The sequence below is a fragment of the Melospiza georgiana genome, chromosome 3 (assembly GCF_028018845.1).
Source record: "Melospiza georgiana isolate bMelGeo1 chromosome 3, bMelGeo1.pri, whole genome shotgun sequence".
NCBI classification, from domain to species: domain Eukaryota; kingdom Metazoa; phylum Chordata; class Aves; order Passeriformes; family Passerellidae; genus Melospiza; species Melospiza georgiana.
The window spans coordinates 115626256-115632433 of record NC_080432.1 but is presented as its reverse complement, the minus strand read 5'-3'; positions in this window follow the sequence as shown (position 1 = coordinate 115632433).

The window sequence follows — 6178 nt, the reverse complement described above, 5'->3', positions numbered from 1 at the left end:
TTGTTGCAATGTTATGTGCGGTCAGGCCTTTTGTTACCTACAACTTAGGATTCAAGACAGAGATGTGCAAATAATAGCTGGATAAAGCCTGGGGCTTGAATCTGTGTGCAGTGTTGGGTATGGCACCTCTGCACCCTAAAAGTTGTTATTCAATTTTACATTAGAGTAGGGCGTTCAGTACAGTGATACATTGAGGAAGTCAGTGCACTTCTGGAGAATTGCCCATCCTTCTACCCTGTCAGCTATATGGGCATAAATCAGGAAAAAATGTGGATAGAAGTTAAATAAATAATAATAAGTAATAAATAATAATAACTAATGTTATGTAGTAATTTTGTGGTAACATATAACTGCAGTGTTGTAAAAATAATTTTACTGATGTTTCATATGCTAACATTTCATGTGTGCTTTATTCTTTTTTCTTAAGCAGTAAAAATGGGCAATGAATAGTTATCATAATGAGATTAATAACCAAATCAATGAAAGAAATATATTCTCATTGTCTACTGTAACAGCAGAAGTCTGAAGAACACTTGTGTATGAACACTGCAGATTGACTCAATGCAAATTGTTGCACTAGGTAAATATCACAATATTCCCATTGAATCAAAACATTTCTTTCCTCTGCCATATGAAAAATATCTGTAATGAATTGGATCCCTGTGGTATAGTTTGTCTGATTTTTTGTTAAGAATTTCTCTAAGCCATGAGAGACAGTACAAACACTGATCAGAATTGTGGTTTCATTGAAATCAATAGCAAAAGTCTCACTGATTGAAAAGAGACAGGATTTCACCTCAAATGTGAATGAAGAGACTCAGAATGAGTGTCTCATACCGTGGATATAAAGAAGTAAATTCAACAGCTCCCACGGTTCTCCTTGAGTTTCTCTTTGAGTGTCTCCTTGAGAAAATTGAAGGAATTGTGGCATGATGTTTTCTTTATGCTGTCTGAGTGATCTTAAGGGGAAAAACTTTGCAGTAATTCTAATTTCTAATGTTTCTTCCATGTATCTGAATAATTTCATGAACAGAGTGTGTTGTAAGTGATTCAGGAACGTCATGCTTTAATAATAGATTAGTTGGCATATGAATAGTCTGGAGATCAAACCTTGATATCTGTTCCATTTCCTCACAGTATCCCCAATTTTTTCTTTGCTGTTTTCTTTCCTTTGTTGTCTTTTCCTTTCTCTTTTTTTTTTTCTTTCCTTCTTTGCTTCTGTCTTTCAAAAGAAAAGATCTTGTAGGGGTGGTCTTCCCTTCTATTTTATGGAGGACATAACTTTAATTTTCACTTTCTCTTTACCATGTGGAAGAATTTCTACTGGAACTAAGAAAATTTGTTGGAAAATAAGATGTTTAGAAAGTTAAAGAATGTTAAAAGTAAATCTGAAGCATTTGATAATGTTCCATTAAGAGTTCATGTTTACTAGGCCAAAAGTATACTAATGTTAGAGAACAAGCAAGAAAAAGTCACTTAATGAGAAGGAAAAAATCCTAAAAGTTTTTGTTCTGGCATAGTTCTATTATGTCAGAGGATTTTTGCTGATTAGACTGAATCTACTGGCTAAGATTTCAGAAAGCAACAAAAGGAAACCCATATCACACAACTTCCTCCAAACCTTTCTGCACAGTAAGGAAACGAAGTAGTTATGTTCAGTTTAAGTTTAGATGGAACAAGGGATGTTAATATAATTGTGGTAATATTACTGATTAACATTCTTTTTTAATGTATAGCATTATATTTGTTTTTCCTCCTTGGTCTTGTGATTGCTAATTTTTTCCTGTGTAAGGTCAAGATGTACTTTTCCCTAGCCTGCCTTCTGATAGCCTTATCTTTCCTGTAGCTTCCATTATTTTCTCCTCCATTATATCCTGTGTCTTCTCACTTGTTCTGTGTTTATGGATATAATAGCTGTGATACACTGTTCTGGCTTCAGAACAAACACAGAAGAGGAATAATCTGTGCATGTAGCCTTTTCTTCTGTTCTCAATTCTCAATTTTCTATCTGTCCCCAAATCATGAAGCTCTCTATTTTCCTTCCAGTAGTCAGTGTTAAGCCAGAGCTCCTTTTTTGCAGTTTTGTGAATCTCTGCCACTTTAGCTGATACACAGCCATCTCTCTGAATTTTTCTTCCCTGAGACTTTTACTGCTGCATCCCATATTTTTCCTGAGCAGAGGCTGAAGACAACCTTTCTTTTATGCTACAAAAATACAGTGGCAAAGTGATGGTCCATTTTTTACTGGAAGTTTTCAGTAGCAGTAGAAACACAGTAACAGTTTGGGTCAATTTGGATAACTAAACTCTTGCTTCTTTAAAAATCTCAAAAGGTAAGATTGAAGCAGTAAAGTCTGGCTGCACAGATGATTTAGAGCAATGAAAGCTTTGATTATTTGACTTCAGTAATGCACAGAGGAATTACCTGACTGCCATCCTAGGACAGCTATAGATCTTCAAACTGCAAATATAGAGAAGCTTTATTAAAGCTCATACTCATTTTCTGTCATACAGCTAATCTCTGGGTTTATGTTTTCTTGGAGTGTGTGTATGTCATGGTTTAACCCCAGCCAGCAACTCAGCCCCACACAGCCACTCACCGACTCGCCCTAGGTGGGAGGGGGGAAATAATTTGAAGAGTAAAAGTGAAAAAACTTGTGGCTTGAGGTAAAGCCAGTTTGATAAGTGAAGCAAAAGCCATGCACACAAGTGGAGTAAAACAAGGAATTAATAAATTGCTTTCTTTGGCTGGCAGGTGTTCAGCCATTGCCAGGAAAAGAGGGCTCCATCACACAATAGTGGCTGAGGAACACGAACACCATCGCCCCAGAGGTCCCTGCTGCCTTCTACTTTCCCCAGCTTTACATGCTGAGTGTGACATCCCATGGTGCTGGATGTCCCTTTGGTCAGCCGGGGTCAGCTGTCCCAGCTGTGTCCCCCCAACTCCCTGTGCAGCCCCAGCCTCCTCGCTGGTGGGGTGGGCTGAGAAGCAGGAATGTCCTTGACTGTGTAAACGCCGTTCAGCAGTACTGGACTGCAGTTACCAACGCTGTTACCAGCACAAATCCAAACATAGCCCATACTATGTGCTATTAAGAAAATTAACTATATCCTAGTCCAAACCAGCACAATGTATTAGAGACTTGTTCCGGCCTTTCAGAAAAGAAACTATATGTGTAGAAGTTATGTCATAGTCTATTGTAATTTTGGTATTTAGAAAACATGGGTTTCACCTTCAAATACAGTAAGGCTTGCATATTTTTAAATTTTTGTTGTAAGATAAAAAAAATCCAGCAAGATAAGCTAGAAAAGAGAGTTGTAATTATAGCCCCTGATAATGTACTGTACTCACATTAGAAACTTCCATTTACTTTTGTATGTGAAGGTAACATGTGCAAGTAGAAATTTCCTTTACTTACAAAGTAATCTAATGTAGCTAATGGTACAAGGTCAAAATGTTGTATACTTTGTTAATACAGGAGTGTCTGCCAGGCTTATTGAACTGTGTGCTGTTGTATTATTGGACTTGTATGAAGGTTATTGATTGGGCAATGAGTACAGAAAATACATGTGACATCATTTACGTCAGCACGTATTGAGATGTGCTTTTTCTTTTTTTCATCCTGTTTTAAGGCCTTTTATGGAAGGGTATGGCCAGATAAAACATAGCTCTTTCTAATACACTTTTGTTAGAAATAAAGTTATTTAACAGAGAGTAAGGGGAAAATAAATTGTTCTCTCTGCTCATAAAGAAAATTGTACAGGAAGGATTTATGTATTGTTTTTAAGGTTTCCCCTAAAGTACATATCTATCTGCAGATGTATTTTATTGGGATTCTCATCTCCTTCAGAAATTAGAAGTTTTCTCTCAGATTAAATGAACTATGATGGGACAATGATGTTTTCTTATTCTTGCAAAAAACTTTATTCAGCTCAGTAGTCTTGAGCACTCATTTTTGCTTTTTATTTTGCTTTTCTTTCTTCTTTTTACTTTCCTTTTTTTTTTGTTTTGTTTTGTTAATTTTTTTCAGCAATTGTGGAAGAAGAAATAGTTCTTCAAAGGAGGAGAGGAGTTTTGAGATTAGGGGGTGACATATGCTTAAAAAATATCTGAATTAAGTGATAGTGATTAAAAAAAGGGGCCAAATCAAGGGAGAGTTTAAAAAAAATTACACACATAGCCTGTGGGTAAACATTGACAATTGGATTCAGAGTGTTTAAATACCATTTAGCCATCCTTAGTTGGAGTAGTATTAAGAAAGGAAATAAATTCTATTTCATCTCACTTCTAAGACTAACCGAGCATTTGAAGCATTTCAGTCTCTGGTCATGCATTAATGCACACAGACTTTCAGAAGAAGTACTCTTCTTGTTGAGGTGCAAAGCAGTTTACAGGTAAAATGGAAGCACACGGGCAGAGATTTCCCTTGCTGTGTGCTCACAGTGCTGCTTGTAGTTTTAAGAAGCCCCCTTTCAGAGTGCCAATTAAGTTTCTCACAATACAGCAGCCTAGTGGTTTTGTAATGTTGTAAGGATAGCTCTGCAGGGTAAAAAAGAGTTTTAGTTTTGTAAGGGACCCATAACCCTCTCCAGGGTTAAAATAACTACCACCACTGTTCAAAACTCTGAGGTTTAAAATGACCACATACTTAATTGCTGCCTTTTCTAATCAGTGCTATCATTAATAGTGTGACTTTTTTTGTTTGGTGGAACATCAGGATGCAAATGTAAAAGTATCAAATAATGTACCATACTTTCACTTCCAACTTTGTACTGTCTTTTATTTTAGGAGTAAATGAATCATTAATACATTTCCCATTGTAGCAGTTATACAAAGTGAGTGCATTTTCATTTTGACCCCTAGGTGCAAGATTAATCTATACGTGAGTGAATATTAACAATTATACATTTTTTTTAATTTAAGGATTGCTAGTAAGCAAAGATATTTATCTTATTTCCCAGTAAAAAAGTTTAAATATCTTCATTTATTAAGTATAAATTTTGGCCCAGGATACGCCAAAGATATGCAGTTTCTTAAACCACCAAAATGTATTGCATGAGCTGATAATGGTAATGCAGCTGTGATGACAGAAGATTACAAAGCTGTGTATATCCTGCCTAATTAGGCTACACTGTTAAAGATGCTGGCATTGAAGCAGTCACAAGGAATGGGAGGAAATAGGTGGAATTAGACAATGGAATGAGAAGTAATGGAAGCACTGTGAAACACAGATTTTCCTCATAAAGAAAATAAAAGAAAAGTGTATTTTTGTTAAAGTATTTCTGTCTTCCATTCCAGTTAGTTTGAGCTCATAAACTAGAATGGGAAGTGTTTTACCATTTTTATTACAGTGTTGTTCTATAAAACAACATTTTTTCTATCTGTATGTCTGTGTGGGTATAATTGAGATGCATAAAACATTAGGAGCATTTAACAGGCATAGAATCTGTATAGTTCTTTCAGTCATTTTTTATTGCACTTGGAGATGTATTCTACCTACAAAAATGTTTCCCTGTATTGGGGATCTTATTTTGAAACATTGATAGAATTTGGAGTAGCAAAGAAAGATCGTGGACACCAGGAATTATTAATTAATGCATCAGTTCATGAAAAAAAAACAACCTATTTTTACAGTAAAGCTAAACATTAGTGCCTGAAAAGTTGCCAAGTAAGTGCAGTAATTTCCATAATTCTGCAGTTAAAACTGTCTTCATCATGAAGGCATCTGATTAATTTGAATATCATATTATCTTATAGGGTGAGAGAGGATGAACTTCATGCAGCTTGTTAGTGTTGCCTCAAGACTGTAGAAAACTTTTCATGTGATTTATCACTGAGAGAAGAGGAACCCTGACAAAGCTAGCAAGTTATAAACACTGCAGCCTTCAGTATTACCAACACTAACAACTTTTGGCATTAGATTATTAACAGTGTTCTTGTAATAATAAAAATAAGAATTTATTACTGTAGCACCTAATTGGATGAAAGTGCTTCTCAAAATAGGTCAAAAGAGATACTGCCTATCCTGAGGGCTTCTCAAGTGTGATTTAATGTGGTGTTAGGAGTGAGGTGTAGTCATGAGCATCAATGGCTTTATGCTGTATAACTGTCACTTGTATATTGATACTTCCAAAAATGGAATAAGACACCAGTTTTAGTTGGCTAACTTCTTGTAGGA